This window comes from Molothrus aeneus, chromosome Z (assembly GCF_037042795.1).
Source record: "Molothrus aeneus isolate 106 chromosome Z, BPBGC_Maene_1.0, whole genome shotgun sequence".
Classification (NCBI taxonomy): domain Eukaryota; kingdom Metazoa; phylum Chordata; class Aves; order Passeriformes; family Icteridae; genus Molothrus; species Molothrus aeneus.
In genome coordinates, this window is record NC_089680.1 from 24,822,934 (window position 1) to 24,840,061 (window position 17,128).

At 39.1% G+C, this 17,128-nt stretch overlaps 1 long non-coding RNA gene across 1 annotated transcript; it reads left to right on the plus strand.

The window, feature by feature from the left end:
- Window positions 1-1,427: 1,427 nt before the first annotated feature.
- Window positions 1,428-7,113, plus strand: LOC136568760 (uncharacterized). Its single transcript, XR_010785276.1, has 3 exons — window positions 1,428-1,537; window positions 4,901-5,001; window positions 7,007-7,113. It is a non-coding gene; the product is annotated as an uncharacterized lncRNA (long non-coding RNA).
- Window positions 7,114-17,128: the final 10,015 nt, after the last annotated feature.

Genomic DNA, 17,128 nt, shown 5'->3' on the forward strand with positions numbered 1-17,128 from the left:
TGGGCAAATAGATATTCTACAGTGTATATGTAGTGTGTATGTGTATATATTTTATATATATATATATATATATATATATATATATATATATATATGTAGGTATATGGGTATATAAGTAACTGTAACCATCATTAAATGTGCACTCTATCACTGAATTTGTACAGTTCTGAGCTAATTTAATTGCTAATGCTTTAAACATAAATGAAATTGTCTTTTTCTCCCTAGTATTTAATTTTCAGAGTCAAAAGGGTTAAAGTTAGAATCTGATTTAAACTTCAGAAGAAATTAGGCATGATGAGTGGAGATAATGCTGCCATGAAATCAGAAATGCATATATCAAAACGCCAGCTGTAACATCATATTTCTAAGGAAAAGGAACTAGGTCTATTTTCTTCTTTAATTCTCGTGTACCACTATTAAAACCTTAAAGGAATTGTAGTATTTGCTGCTTTTTTAAAAATGCCAATAAATATGTGTAACTCACAAAACTAGCATTTTAAAAGATCCATGAAGCTGTGTTTGCTTTACCCATCACCTCTCTCCCATAGAGCCCATCATGGTTCCTGCCTGGCTGTACTGCAGGGATGATAGCGAAAACCTTGTTAAAGACATGCTACCACTGAAACAAATCTGTCAGCCAGCAGCACTTTTGCGTTTGTGGACTAAAATAAGACGGGTCTGGTGCAGTTCTTATCTTAAGGTGAATTCACACCTGTGATAGCAGGTGGTTTTTTTTTTATTTTATTTTTTCCTATCAAAGCTTTCCTTTAGGACTGAAAAGAACAAAGGACCTCTCAAACCACCTTTTGTTCTGTTTTTGTGTGTTGCGCCAACAGTATGTATTTTGCTCACTGAATATGGCAAATGAAGCCGGTTGTGTCTTTCAGGCAGAAATCTCTCTCCCATTTGACATATTTCAGCGTTGGAATTCACTGCTTCTATAAAAGCAGAACAGAAGAGCACAGAAACAAGGAATTTTAATCAGCGGGGCGAATCTTTAAATACTATATCAAGGCTACCTCCACGTGGAGAAAAAAAAGATGACGTAATGCTCTGGTGAAACAAAAAGGCGAAGGCCGGGACCGGGTGGTGCGGGCGGCTGGGGGCGGCAGACCCGGGCCGGGCCGCGGCAGCGCCCGGGGCAGCGCCTCCCTCACGGCCCGCGCCCCCCTCAGGGCCCGCGCCCCGCCCGCCTCGCCTCACGCCGCGCCGCCAGGTGGCGCCGCCGCGCCGGGAATCGCCCGGGGCGGGTGCCGCGGGCCCCGAGTGCCCCAGCCCGGGAGTGCCCGCCCGGGAATGCCAGCCCCAGCTCGGGAGTGCCTCCCGGGAATGCCCGCCCGCCGGCCCCAGCCTGGGAGTGCCCGCCCGGGAGTGCCGGCCCCAGCCCAGCGGCGCCTGTGCCTTCTCCAGGCCGCCGCTCAGTAGCGTGTAAATGCAAGAGCGCTGCTGCTCCTGTAAACACAGTCTGATTATGAGTGTGACAGCCTGTGCTCAGGGAACCATAGCGCTCCGGAGCTGTTTGGGAGATTTTCTCCTGGTAGGTAAGCTGTACAGCATTGCAGAAACTTACACGGGCCGCTAACATCAGGCTAAAAATAGCGTTAAAAGAGCGAAATAGCTACTAACCTGTGTAAAGATTTTATGTTAACTCCCCTAGCTCCTAACTACCAGCTCCTCCTCGGCGGCTCTCATGTGACCCCACCTGGAGTACTATTGCCAGGTCTGGAATCAGTACAGAGGAAGGTGTGGACCTGTTGCCGTGAGTCCAGAGGAGGGCAAAAAATGAATCAGAGGGCTGGAACAGATATCCTGTGAAGAAAAGCTCAGAAAGCTGGTGCTTTGTCTAAAGGAGAGAATGCTTTTGTCACTGAAAAAGGGGATTATAAGAAAGATTGGGTCAAGCTTCTTTAGCAGGGCCTGTAGCAATAGGAGACAAGGTTGTCTCCTATTAACGCCTTAAACTACAAAGGAATATATATAGAAGAAGTCTTTTATTATGAGGGTGGTAAAATACTGTTACAGGGTGCCCAGAGAGGTCTTAAATACCCCATCTCTAAAACCATTTAAGGTCAGTTCAGACAGGGCTCTGAGTTACCTGATCTGGTTCAAGATATCCCTGCCCATTGCAGGAAGTGGTTGGACTGGATGACCTTTAATGCTGACTTCCAAACCAAACTCTTCAGTGGCTGTGTTGCCAATTGACATGAACCTGAAAATAAATGGACTCTGCTCTGTCTTACAGGAGACATCTAGTTGTGTGTGTCACTTTTCAGAAGCTAGCTGCCAGCTAAAAGTATTTTTGCTGCCAGCTAAAAGTATTATTAAAAGTAGTTTTGGTGGTTGCTAGTGTCAAATCAGTTATGGATAAAATTACACCAATATCCAGATAATGTTGCCATTTACAATTAGCATTACATACTCAGAACTTTTACTTCTGCAAGATCTTTCCATTATGTCTCTACCACAAAGGAATTATTTGCTATGTCCATGACATCTCTTTGCATGGACTGGCTAACCAATTTGTACCAATATACCCACTGAAAAACCTGCTACATGCTTTTTCTGAACATTTTATATGATAAGAAAGAGAAGAAAAACAAAGCACTGATGCAGAATAAGCAACAGAAATGGAGAGGTCTGAGCTGATTTACTTACTGTAAACATGCCGTTTTGGCATGTTTCACTCTCCTTAAATAACTAAGTTGTTGACAATATTTTTGGTTTAGGGAGAGAAGAGACCTATTTCCCATTATCTTTTAAAGAAATTAAGGGGCAACACTTGTGCCGATGTCCAGAATATTTCATCTGCACCCTGAAGAGTTTTCCATTGTTCATGCCTGTTGCACCTTCTCTACTTTGTTGTGCTAAGTACAGATGCATAGTAATCAAGCACAGATGTACTCAGAATGAGCCCTCTACTCCAGGAAAAAACAAACAAACACTCAATTATGATAAACCACAGAAGCAGGATTAAACTTCTCAAACCTAAGGTGTTTGTGAAAGTGAAAAAAAGGTAGTAATTATGTATAACAGGAACACCTAGTAAACATGAAAAATATCTATATTAATATTATTTAGAGCTTTAGTTAGTCATACAGAGATATGAATATGCATTTAAGTGTTATGAGCTCTGTGGATCTTGTTAATGGCCAGCTTCAGTGGGGTGCATGTCTTATCATAGGGTACAAAATTATTCACACCTGGGACTTCAATTGCCTCTTTCCCTCTTTTTGTATTATAGAAACTACAGAAGAGTACTGGGTGGTATAACAAGTGATTAAAGGGCACTTGTGACACAAATAATTTAATAAGCTGAATGATCAATTTTTATTGATGCTTATCCTGCCTTTAACACCTAATTGAAATATATTCTTAGTGGAAAACTTCCTGTGTCTTTGTTTTAATATTATTTACAGCATTGATTCATACCTTTAATCTTCTGCTCTTCCTTATATTTTACTTGCTCATTTTTTATTCTGGTTTCTTCCTTTTTCTCTGCAGTCTTCTCTGGTTTTTCACGTTCACCCACATCATCTTCAGCTCTCTTGACATTTCAGTCTGTTGATGCACACAAACATTCTGCCAAAATAAGTTAGCTAGAAATAGGGCCATCCTTAGTGACTGCTCCACTTTCAGCACTACATTGTACCCACTGTGATTGACAGAGCTCATGCTGTCCAGCCTAATAGTTCCTAAGTGGTGATTAACTGGGCTAGTGATACACGGATGGGGGTTGATGGACACCTAACTTCCTGCTGCCCTAAATCCACCTAGGTGCAGATCCTTTACTCTTTCAGAAATACCACACTGGATGATTTACTATGCTTTGCTAAGTATTGTGGTGGTTTGGTTGTTCATTTTGCCTCTACTCACCTCATTTACGAGCTCTGCTGAGTCTCACCCTGAGGAAATATAAAATGCGGCAGCTGCGTGAAGACAAGAGAATGAAGCAAAACATCTGAAATGAATCCCCCAAAAGTCTGGTGCTGTGTCTAAACAGTAAGAAATGGCTACTCAAGTTGTGGAGCTTAGGAAGCTAAGTTCTGGACCTATGTTCCAAGAACATATGAGAATTCTTTAAGCAATGTTATTTTCCCAAGCAATCTCTTTACATCATATCTTTTATTCTTTCTCTTCTAACATTTATTTGCTTTGTCCTCCATACTCTAATTATCTAGACTATAACAATCCAAACTCTAATAATACCCCACTTTTCCTTGTCTATTTCTGTCTTCATGTTCCAAAAAATAAAAATAATTTTGAGAATTTTTTAAGCCTTACTCTGTCTCCATAAATCAGTGTAAGACTTCCTTTATATTTAAGTGTATTGTATTTATTATGTCTGTGGATGCATTTGGTCCCACACAAAATATTAATAGTTTAAGCAGAATTGTGTATTACTGGATGACAGGTGGCATACAAAGCTGTTGCACAACACCAGAATACCTGAATGTGCTATATGCCCGGATTATGTCATAAAGGAGGATCTGGAGCTGGCATATTTTCTCACACAAAAATAATCTAAATAGCCATTAAAAAAAATCTCTCTGTGAAAGACTATGAAATCTCTGGACTAAAACTCATAAAATGTAATGAAGTTTAAATTTCTTGCACTGTGATAACCTTGTGGCCCACTTTGGGTATGCTTATACTATAGCTTTGGTTAAGATCAGGCATATACCCTCAACACAAGAAATTTTATCCTGTATTTTTCATTGCCAAGTATTTGTTCTTAAAGTGCACAAAATAAATACTTCTCAGATTAATTTGATAGAAATTTTCAATCAAATGGGCAGGCGCTTCAAAAGTGCACATACAGCAGTTCAGCTTGTAATTAGCTTAAGTCCCTGGCTCTCTGAGACATGTAAGCTACCTTAGATTTATTTTTCTTCTTTTCCAGCCATAGGCACTGTTCCCATGGGGAGATGGCTGTTCATTACCTGACCAGTGCACAAGAATAGTTCACCATGGAGCAGGAACAGAGAAGACTCTGAGATAAAGGTTGCACTAATAGGAAATTGGAGCAAAAGGCGTATAAATGAAACTCTAGAAATGTCTCCTTAGGAATACAGTTTACCAGGCTTGCTTTAAGGGCCAGAGAATTCAGTGAGTTTTGATATTTAAATACTGGGCTAGCATCACTCTTGAGTAATTTTCTTGACCTAGCAATGGTTCCAGGGATTTGCCTAGTGTCAATGTCAGATATTCCTCACCACCTCTTCTGGAATACACCCAACCTCCTCTCATGTTGCACATGTTGCATTTATTTATAAATAAATGCAGACAGCTTTTAACAATTGTGATTATTCAGATGATCTTCATCTGTAAGCTAATGATAATACTGCTCTGACTGAAAGATTTGTAAGGCTATGGTCATTGACATTTGTGACACACATAACAACTAGGCAGGCACGGTTTTTGAAAAGCTTATAAATAGAATAGCCCATTATGTCTTTGGCAAGAAGACAGGTTTGTTGCTTTTTAAAAAATCTTTAAGTTTAGCAATATTTAGTATTTCTATTTAGATGCCATAGAATTTCAAAGAAATATTACTGTTCTTTTGTTCTTTTTAAACTGTGGATTACTGCAGTAAAATGTCATATTTTATGATTTATGTGAAATCTTGAGATTAGCTGCTCAATGCTTTTTGGAAAATTTGTAGTATTCATTGTTGAAGTTGTACTAATAAGAATATACACTTCAGTACTCCAAGGACTGGGTTTCATCAGCAGAAACACACTTAGAAAATTAAAACAACTGGAGGATAACTGCATTGTTTTTGTATAGGGCATGACTGCTGGAAAATGCAGAATCAGAAAATTATGAAAGAAAAGGAAGAGATGCCAGAGAAAAAGCTTGAAGATCAAGCAGCTATTTATGAGTATAGTATTTAGGGTGGCCTTTAAGGGAAAAAGGCCTTTATGAATCAATAAATTTTATACTACTAGGTTTTGATTTTACCATAACAGCCATAGTAGTTAAAAACCCCTGTCTTCTTTGCATACTAAATGACTTTTCAATCTTCCAAGTTTATTGAGAAGTATTTATCATATTCTTTTAGATATTCATTTTGTGGTCTCAGTATTTTCTAGCTGATGTATGTCAAAGGTGTAATAAAGAAGACTGAGAGTTAAAGAGTATTTTAAATAAATATTCCCATGCTAAATGTATGTCTTCAGAAGGTGATACAGTAGTGCAGCTATTCCCTGAAGATGCTATAATGTGTGCAGTTTTATGACTTGAGATAATTGTGCCTCAAAAAAGTCACTCTTGTCATTTTTCATTGTACCAAGAAGTAAAAGGTGCTGTTAGGGATTATGCCAATCAAAACAAGAAACCTACAGAATAATACTGGATTCACATGGGCTGTTACTGTAAACTACTATAGTACTCTTAAAAAAGAAGCATAATTGCTCCTCTGCTAATGCACTAGCATGGATGTTGGGCTAAGTCATATGACTTATCTCACAGGGGTTTCTTGATTTGTTTCATAAACAATTGGTTGCTTATATTCATAAACAGACGGACTACAAAATTTCTGTTTCTGTTGCTCCTACAGTTGCTGTTTTAAATTCTGTTGATTACCTAAATTCCAATAAATATATTTAGAATAAAACAGCAATAATGTACAACATTATAATTGCAATATGAAAGCAAAAGTAGAATTTGTAGGCAAAGTGATTAACATTGCCCATCTAAACAGACAGCTTAAAACATAAAATTTGTGCATGAAAATTTTTGAACTATTCTCATGTAGTTTTGAATGAGAAGCTGAACAGGGCTCTGGGTACTTTTTAAGATTAGTAGACTTACCAGGTATACTATGCCTAACATTTTTGTCTGTACTACTGTCAATGTATCTGCAGGCTGTGACATTCGCCTGTGAGTTGCTGATGTTAGTTTTTGTTGCCTCAGATGCATTTCCACTTAAACACAGATTTCTTTTTTAATTCTGTTTCAAAGCATTAACTTCAGGTCATACTGATGCTCTTCATTTTCTTTTCAGATTTTCAACACTTCAGGGGAAGGATTTAGGGCATTTATTGCCTTAACAGTTTGACTGAAACCCATTCATGGTTTGACAGTGATGTGCTGGTAAAATGTTCTTTCACCTCCTTAGCCACTTCTCTAGCACAGAACCAAATATGTAAAAAAGTAAGTGAGTAAGTGAATAAATAAGTAAATAAATAAATAAATAAAGTCTGCCTGATAAAAGAAGACACTTTATGTCTGTTATGTACTTATATAAGTTGTATGTATATAATTTGTCTCTGACATTTCATTTGTCTAACTAAGACCAGTAGTGGAGAGCCTGCAGAAATGGTATTTCACAAAGGCAAAAATAGGGTTTTTCTCTGCACAGAGAATGCGGCCAAATGGAGGTCCAATATAATTTCACCTTAAGTATTACTGAAATCTAAATATTAAAATTACTTACCAACTTTTTAGGGTAACCATTGATTGCCTTTTCTTCACCAAGCTTTACAGCAACGTGGAAGATTTAGATGTAGGAGAGAATAAATCGTAAGTTCTGGGGTTTTTTTGTGGTTTCTTTTTGTTTTTTTTTTAACAAATTCCAGTGAATTCTCATGAGTATGTACTGCTCATGAGAGGTGTACTGCTTCAGTCAGTGCAAAAGGGACTGCGGAAGATGTTAAGAGGAGAAGAATCTGAGCCATTTCCACACAGCCATGTTTATCAGCATTGGAAGTACTTCAGTCATACATCTGAAAATCTGAAGAGACTATAAGAAAATTTATTGTTGAAATACCTTGTTTTAAAATCTTGAACCTTATATATTACAGCTAATATTACTGCTAAAAACTGTAATTTGTCAGCTCAAGATTTCAGGGAAAAGTAGCTTGGTTTTGCACGGATAAATTGCAAAGGTTTCTTCCATCTTTGTTTAAGTCTGAAATTTTTAGTCACATTTGCAGTCCACCATATTGCGTTGGAAGTAATTTTTGTTTGTTTGTTTGCTAGTTATGTTTTTCAAGGCTTGGAAATACTTTTTAAAAGTCACTTTTTCCACTAGAAAATATATCAGGTAAGTCCTCATTAAAGTCTTGTCTAAATGAATACGAAAATCTAGATTTGAGCCTTGATATTTTCTTTAAAAATTGCTGCACTGATTTTTTGTTAACATCTTTCAACAGCATGCTTCTACCATTGTTGCTAGCTGTTTGAAACATTATTGCTCTGGACTGTAAGTGTCAGCAGAAGCTATTAATAGAAAAATGGCAAACGTAAGATACCCTAATATAATGCCAGGGAAAATACCTAGAATCAGAGAAACCTCTGACAAGAGGTTCCTATAGGTGTTATTTTCTTAACAGTGCCAAAATATGCAATAGTTTAAACTGAACACTCTGGTTAAGGTGGTTTTGTTTGTGGCATGATGCTGTTATATTATCCTGTTACCCTGTACAAAAATCTAATCATAGTCTGTGTTTGTAGATCAAATTACTGAGAATATAGTATTAAAAAAAAAAGCTGGTTTGAAACATGGTGTAATGTAATACTTTATATCCCAGCTCATTTGAGAGGGGTATGTGAGAGAGTGATTGATTGTAAATATTTTTCACATTTCCATTACTGAGCAAGACTTTTGACCTTGCGATTCAAGATTTATATCATCTGGATGTGATTTTTTTTAATAGCTATGATCCTGAGATCTGTAAAGTCTATTTATTATAGCAAATTCAGATAATTCACTTCAGAAATCTGCTGTACCATTTGGTATTGTAGCAAACTTTATGTTCCACAGAGAGTAGAATAGTTAAGTCTTCTTGTATATCAGAAGGAAAAGAAAGGGAGGAAAGAATGTAGGGAGGCGGGGTAGCATTTCTGCTTAGCCATATGTCATGATTCATGTAGCTTACGTTAGCTATATTAAAGACTTCTCAGAAGTGGCTTTGAGTCTTACAAGAATGGCTGGAGCAGGGATAAACAGAATAAACTGAGGTTATTAGTCTGAAGCAGTTGATTTTTTTTCCCAGAAAACAGTGAAATATGAAAAACTGTGATTTTTTTGTGATGTTTTTCCTAACCCATTTCACCAGTTTGTCCAGAACCCTCTAAATGGCAACATAGCCATGGAGTATGAGTCCCTCTTCCCCATTTTATTCAATATTCAAATTTGCTAAGGATTCCCTCTCTTCTTATCCAGGTCATTTTGGATTCAGTATCAGTCTCCAGGCTGTACCACTAGGGACTGGCCTCAAGCTGGACGTTGTGCCTCTGTTCACAACCTTTTTTTTTTTTACCTGGCAGTCCTTTTTTAAATCCACTGTCCATTCATCCATCTGATACTTAATCAGCATGTTTATAAGGATACTATGAAAGACAGTATTGAAAGCCTTGATACAGCCAAGATAAACATATCACGGCTCTCCACCTAGCCAGTCATCACGTTAGCCAATATTCATCACTGTTTTGCTTATCAAATGCTAATATTATGAAACTCACTCATAGAATAAATTTTTGTGTGAAGGCCAGTGCCTCTAAATTCATTGCGCTTGGCAGCAAATATTTGATTGATTTCACTTGGTGATGAACATGCTGGAAACCTTATGGCTTTGCAGAACCAGCCATAATGTGTTAGGCACTGCCACAGAAAAAAATCATTCTCAAGGGGTAAAACAATTGCTGGTACCGTGCTTTTCAACTGTGTAACACTGCGGAATTTCATGGAAGTGCAACATTTATCTCCATCTTCCATAAGTTAATTTCTGAACTCTGGAATACCTGATGTGTAAAAAGAGCAAAATTTTAAAAAGCGCAGAAATCTTGAGACAGTTACAAATCAAAGTGATGTGGTGGTGTCATCAAACTAAACTGCCATTTGATTTTACTTTGACATTAACCTGTTTATGTTGTCAAGGTTAAAAAATAAAGAGTAGGTGTTTATCACTGGAAGTGCTAGCTATTACTTGACAACTGAGACATGAGAGTTTAAATATATTCACACTGAATTCAGCAGGAATTTTACCAATCCTTTTAATCCTTCATTTATAAAGAAAATCACAGAACCTGCAGTGCTAGTATAAGAACTGCAAGGAGGTATAATTTGTAAGGGAGATTTGTTAAAACACAGGATCTAATCTTGCAAAGCTAGCACTGGCATAATTCTTTCAACAGTTAATAAATTAGAATAGGGAAGCCCATGGTTCATAAGTAAATGACATATACAGTAAGAAAGACATGATGAAAAGGATACATAAGTTTACACATAAGATAGAAGCACTCAGGTTTTAGAATGTGGGCTGAATACATATACATCACAGCATTAAAGTCCTGGTTTTAGACAAAATTAAAAACACTATAAAGAGGCAAAGTTCCAGGTGATTCCAGTAACAAAAAAAAATAGGAAAAAAAAAAAGAAAATTAAAAAGTTCTAATTTGTGTTTAAATGGTAGTTTCTGAAGACACAGATGAGCATCAGAGGATGGAAACTTGATAAATCGAACCAATGAGTAATTTATTCTTGAAAATAATTGTATGCATACAATCATTACCCGATATTTGTAAACATAGAAGTATCTGCTTTCAATGGCCTGCTACTGACCTGCTGTTTTCCAAATCAGCACATGTATTAAAACTTATACTTATCGTATAAGTTTTAACAGCTCTTCCCTTTACCAAACATCTTACAGTCTCAGAAGTGAGACTAGCTATAAACCAGTGCCCAAAGAACAAATTAATTCATTTTTTTGCTTCCTTGAAGACATTAGTGATGCTTGAGATGAAATGAAAACACATAACCCCCTGAAAAAGTAGGCCATCTGTGACAGCATAGATGTAATTTGGAATAATAATAAAGAAACAATGCTGTAAAAAGTATGCAGCCCACTAGTGTGCCACTGTGAGTGTCACTCTTCTGCGCAAAACAGTCACTCAGAATTTCTTAGTGACAGAGGGGTTGGAGTCTGTCACTCTGTAAGCAACTAGGAGGCTTTGTACAGGTAAGCAGTTCTTTTATAGTCGTTATTGCAGTACATTACATACAAGCCAAGTAAATATGAAAAAAATTTAAATAAAACTTTTATAAAGATGCAAATAATACTGACCACAAAAAAGATGTTAAGTTTTTTGCTCATTATCAGAAAATATTCAGATATCCAGTGCCATTATTGTGGTTCATCAAATATAAACTAACAACAAGTAAGAGTAAAGTTGCTTTTTGTTGTTTTTGTCACCATCATTACACATGATGACAATAAATATTACTATTAAAAATAGTGGTTAGTGATGCCCCCATGAAGTGCTGACATTTGATACCTATACCTGGATGCACTGTCCCTGCTCTAGCCCTCTTGCTGGGAGTGGAATTTCAGCTTTCCATTGCAAGACCAATCATACCCTTTTCAGGGGTGGGAGGTGCTTTGGAGGCACCCACTGTCATGTCCAATTGGATCTTCATCCTCATACTCAATTGAATGGGCCATTCAGTTGAGGGGGGCACTTTCTTTTTTTTTCTCCATAGGGCAAATGATTTAATGAGCATGGATGCAAACAGGACAGAGGTACTCAGTGCCTTCATAGCCTCAGTCTTACCAGCAAAGACTTGTGAAGAGATTCAAGAAGAAAGTGGATGCAGATCAAGCTAGAATTTCTTTTGGTGAACTTGACCCATAGCATATCCATGGACAAGCTTCTTTGAAGGTTTCTGAGAGAGCTGATCAATATTTTCATAGGGCTGCTCTTTAGCATCTTTAAAATAATGAAAATTGGAGAATGTCTGAGATGTTTGAAGGAGAAACGGTATTACACTTCTGTGTTTTTTGCATGGTCTGTCTTTGGTAGTGGAATGGCCACAGAGGTGGCTCCTGTGAAAAGCTGTTGAACCTTCAACCATGTCTGGCAGAACCAATCCCTGATGGCTCTGAAGATGGACATGGTGCTGGCCAAAGCTGGGTCAATGAGAGAGGTTGGTAACGCCTCTGTGCCAATGTATTTGGGAAAAAAAATCAAAACAGTACGGAGACAGAGGTTTTGTTTATCAGCCAAAGAGAACATGTGAGGAAAATGTGAGAACATTTGAGGAAAACTACATGGCAACACTTCGGTCAGTGCAGAAGGAGGGGAAGGGAGGAGGTGCTCCAGGCACCAGAGCCAAGATTCCTCTGCAGGCCATGGTGAGACTCTGGTGAAGCAGCTGTGCCCCTGCAGCCCTTGGGGATCCATAGGGGTTGCAGAGATCCATGGCGGGGTGCCCATGCCGGAGTGGGTGGATGTCTGGAGGGGGCTGTGATCCAGTGGGAGACCCAGTGGAGAGAGAGGGTCCCTGCCTCCAGGCTGGAGCAGCCTGTCCTTGGAGGACTGCACCCTGGAAGAATGACCCACGCCACAGCAGTTTTCGGAGGACTGTGTGCCCATGGGAGGGACCTTGATTGCAGCAGCTTTGGGAGTGCTGCAGCTCATGAGATTGAAGCCATGCTGGAGAAGTTAATGAAGAACTGTCTCTTGTGGGAGGGACCCCACAGCCTCATGGGGAAGGACTCCTCTTCTGGAACAGTGGAAGAAGATCTGGGGTGATAAACTGACCAAACCCCTGCCATCTGTCTCCTTGAGCTTTTGGTGGGGGGAAGGGAGGGGTTGGAGGAAAAAGGATTTTTTTAAGGTCTTATTTTACTTCTCAATATTCTCCTCTGATTTTCTTGGTAATAAATTCACTTTGTACTTCTAAGTTGAGCTTGTTTTGGCCTTGGAGTGTTTTCTTCTGGTCCTGATCTCAACCCTTGAACCTTTTGTTGAATTTGAACCCAGAATTCAATTTTTCTCTCCTCTGCCCATCTATGGCAGGGGACCATGAATGAGCAACACCACGGGTGCCTGGCATTTTGCCAGTGTCAAACCCTTGACAACATCTAATCAAAAAGTACCAAAATAACTATCTGAAGAAGTAGAAACTAGTCAACCAACTTTGATACTATGGTAGTGTAGTGGTTTTGGTTTGCCAGTCTGAGTCACAGCACCAATTAATGTGGTGGGTTGAGTGCTGGCTAAATGCCAGTACACCCACTAAAATTATTTATTCATTTTTTGCTGTGGGATAAGGATTAGGAGAAGAGCAAAAGCAGGCTCAAAACTTTAAAGAGTATGAAGAAAACTTTATTAACATAACTAAATAAGAATAATAAGAATCAAAATAAACCTTCAGAACACTTCTCCCCTGACCCCACCTCCTCTTTCTTTCCCTACTGACAATGTAAAGAAACAAAATCTGGGACTTTCAGCCAGTTTGCCACCTCTAAAATAGTCTTTCTTCAGTTTGCTTAGGGACAGGAGTCTCTCCTGCCATGCCATGGAGACTTTTCCACAAGAAACTGTTCTCTTGTGGTTTTAATTTTCACGGATAGCAGCCACCCAGAAATCTACAAACATTAAGTCCTTCTTGCATTTGGTAGTCTTCTCACAACTACCACCATCTCAGTCATCTCAGCTTATTGGGGTGCAATTTTAAGGATAAGCTGTTCTAGCCTAGAGAGAAAAGTTCTCTTCCTCCATCTCTGAGAAACAGAGGTCTTTTCTTCTATCCCTGGGTCAAGGTTTCTCATCTTTCTCATCTCTCTCTATTGAAGCCTCTCATCAAATCACATCTATTTCAACACCTTCTTGCTTCAGCACTGGTGTCTTTGCTCATGGCTGTGGTTAGAACGCTCAATCCTCCCAATGCATTCCATGAGTTAAAGGGAAGAAGTGTCTAATGTGTCAACTACATCTTCACTATAGAATTCTCAAGAGAATTTCAGCCCAAATCTAAGGCATCTCCTCATTCTCCTGCCATCTGGGCTTTGACTCTTCTTTCTTCACTGACACTAGTGTCTCTATGTTGTTCTCTTCACATCCCTTCAACTTTCCTTTTTTCTGATTTGGGAGAAGTGGTACCCATAGGTTTATCTTTTTTAAATGGAATTTTAGAGTACTGAAAGAGTTAATCTTACAGCGGTGGCAGGAAATGGCCCGGCCAGGCCTAGCCCGGAGCAATTCCCGGGGCTGGGTGGGGCAGGGTTTAGTGGATTTAGTGGAGGCAGGATGTTAGCATCTGCAGCCTGGCCTAGCCTTGGCCTGGGCCCCTGTCCTGGGTTGATTACATGATGCTTTTATCCCCAGCCATCTTGTTCTGTTTATGCTGAATAATAAGTTTTGCACCTTTAAGACTTGTTTCAGAAAGTGAAAGGGGGAGAGAAGTGCCCAGTTTGTTTTCAGACACTGCACTCAGTCCTCCACATTCCTTTTCCTGGACTGTGTTGTCTGTGGATGGACAGACAGCAGGACAGACCTTGCTTTAATTAATTTTAGCTAGCTGAGGCAAAGAAGTTCCCTAGACTGTTTTTTCCCCCCTTTTCTTTAAACCTGTTTAAACCTGCTCTAAAATGAAGACCAAAAGAGAACCGGCAGCTCACACCTGTGGCCCACTGGGCCGGGCCTGGGCCATGGCAGTTCCAGCACCAGAAAGACTAATAAAAGACTGAATAAGCTAAGCTACGACCCAGAGAGAGGACTTTCTGAGTTTGTCATCTCTTTTAGAGCAACAAAGGGCTTTATTGTTTAATAAAGTTTAAGCTTTATTGTTATAAACAGGTTTTTTTTCCACTTTTCTCCAAAGAAATATTTTCTCCCAAACCACTTAAAGAGAAAGGCCAATTGAATCTGTGTTCCTAGAAGATCCCCTTTGAAAATTCTCTCCAAAATTTACCCTAAACCAAGACAGCCCTACAGCCTCCGCTACCCTGCCCAGCCACCACTTCAAATCCAGAAACAAGACAGGGGTTATTCCGCGCTTCTTTTCTTAAATATATGGATTTGTAGGGTGATTCTAGCTGGTTATTGGTTCTTTCAGGCATAGAGAAAGCTGTACTATTTCCACAGGGAAGGTCACTTCTTTTTCCTTACCAAAAAGACTCAATTGAGGTAAATCCAGGATCGGTAGGTCACAGAGTGGCTCTTACTAAAAACTGTTTCTGTGCCTGTGATTGTTAACCTTGATTTATCAAAGGTAAAACATGCTTGACGTATTGGATTTCCTTATGTGAAAAAATAACCAGACTTTTGATCATCAGGAGCAAAATGGGTGTCTTTTACTTCAGCAAGGCTTTTGACAGTCTTCCACAATGCTCTATCCAAGTTACGTTGATACAGTCTGAGTCAGATTTGTACAAAACTCATTTGATTGTTAGGCTCAGCAGGTTGAGCTGAAATGAGTTGCACTCTACCAGGTTGCTGGTAACAAGTGGGGCAGCAAGTGGACTGACACTGCTTAGCACCTTGATTGTTAACATGGAGGAGTTTATGCAATGCTTGCATATAAGGTGCTCCTAAACAGCAGACAAGGGATATAAGTTTTGTCCAGAGGGACCTGGAGAAGTTGGAGGGATAGATCGACATGAAATTAATTATATTCAACAAAGATAAAAGCAAACTCATACACCTGGGAAGGAACAGATCCCTTTATAACTGTACATGGTGGAGACTCACCAGCTGACAAGCAGCTCTTCTGTAACAGGCTTGTAGGATATGGTGGAAAGGAGGAGCCTGTGGTGTGTCCTGGGAGCAAAGGCCAACAATAGTTCTGTGAAGATAGGTGGGTTTCTCAGACTAGGGACCATTTAGCCTGGAGAAGAGATGGCTTTAGGGGAACCTAACAGCAGGTCTTTGGCGCTGTCAGGCAATTGAGGAGGCACCAGCCAGTCTGTTCATGTTAGGATATGGAAAAGCTGAGAAATGTTGTCTTCTATATTAAGAGTTCTACTATCATTACAGTGCAAGGATTCCATATCCTCAGAGTTTCATACCCCCTCAATGTTTCGCACAGGCAGCTCCTCTAAGCACTGGCTGTTCCTGGTCCTTGCAGTAATCATCTGACTCCAGTTCCCACCAATCCACTCTTTTATGCTGCTGTTCTTATTGGTTACAGGTGTGGCCTGTTAAGATCGGGCCTGCTCCTGATTTTAGTAATTGGTTCAGCTGCAACTCTTTGGGAGATAAGATTACATTGTATACCACCTTCATACGGTATCCCCCTACAGAGAAACACTGTGCAGGTGCTGAAACAAGAGAGAATCAGGTCGGATCACCCAGCTTACAGTTAGGCAGTAGAGTAAAACAAGCCAGAAAATTTTAGGTTGTTATTTTAATCTAATCTATCCTATGCAGGATAACTAGAGGAAGATTGAACTGGTTTCCATCAGCCTGAGTTGTATGTATGTTCCTCTATTATGGTCTTGTTTTATATTTGTGCTGGTAGGGAAGTGTAAAACCAGGGGCAGCTAGATTATAGAAATTGTAGAGGAGTGGTCTGTGGGGCAGATGTTAAAGATGCCATCTCAAGAACCCTTACAAAAGAGACTCATGTTGCCATCTCATAGTGACAGATTGTCTTCTCTGATTTGACTGCTTACATAAATGCCGTCCTATGTCAACACCACAGTAAATTAGTTTTGCTTTCAACAAACACTTTCAGTATCTGTAAAGTAGCATTATGAAATAGTTGAATCAATTTATTAAGTTAGTCAGTTGTGTAGGAGAATTTGAGATAGGTTTTGTCATGCAAAGGCAGCTTTATATTTCATAATATTTTCTTCTCTCATGGTCAGAAGTTCAAATTCATATTTGTGGTTTTGGTGTTATGTTATTTGTTGGTGTCACGTGTGGAAGGAGGTTATATGTGGGAATATGTATATCTTTAACAGTTGCTGTTGTTGATAATATTATCGTTGTCAGATTCAGAACAGTAAGGTTAAGAAAAAACTATACTGAAAAATATAGTACTTGTTGGTATGAAAGCATAAGTATTACAGGTTTTGGTTTTGTTTTGGAAAAGAAGAGTTCTAGCCCTTGTGAATGTGAAAACAAACTTTTAAGTGGCTGAGTCACACAGAGAAGTCTAGATATTCCATTAAATTTTGAAAGGTTTGAATTATTCCTGCCACTTTTATAAAAGTTTGTAATGTGACGGCAGAGCCCCAGTCAAAAGTAGTTTGCAAAGTATCAAGAAAACTTTCATAATACCTTCAAAGGAGGCACTTAAAATGTTTCACACTGCACGTGTAGGAATGGAAAGGGGAATGATATTTCTGTAGTTTCTGTTCCCCATTTATCTTGGCATTCGAAAGCTGAGGTAGGA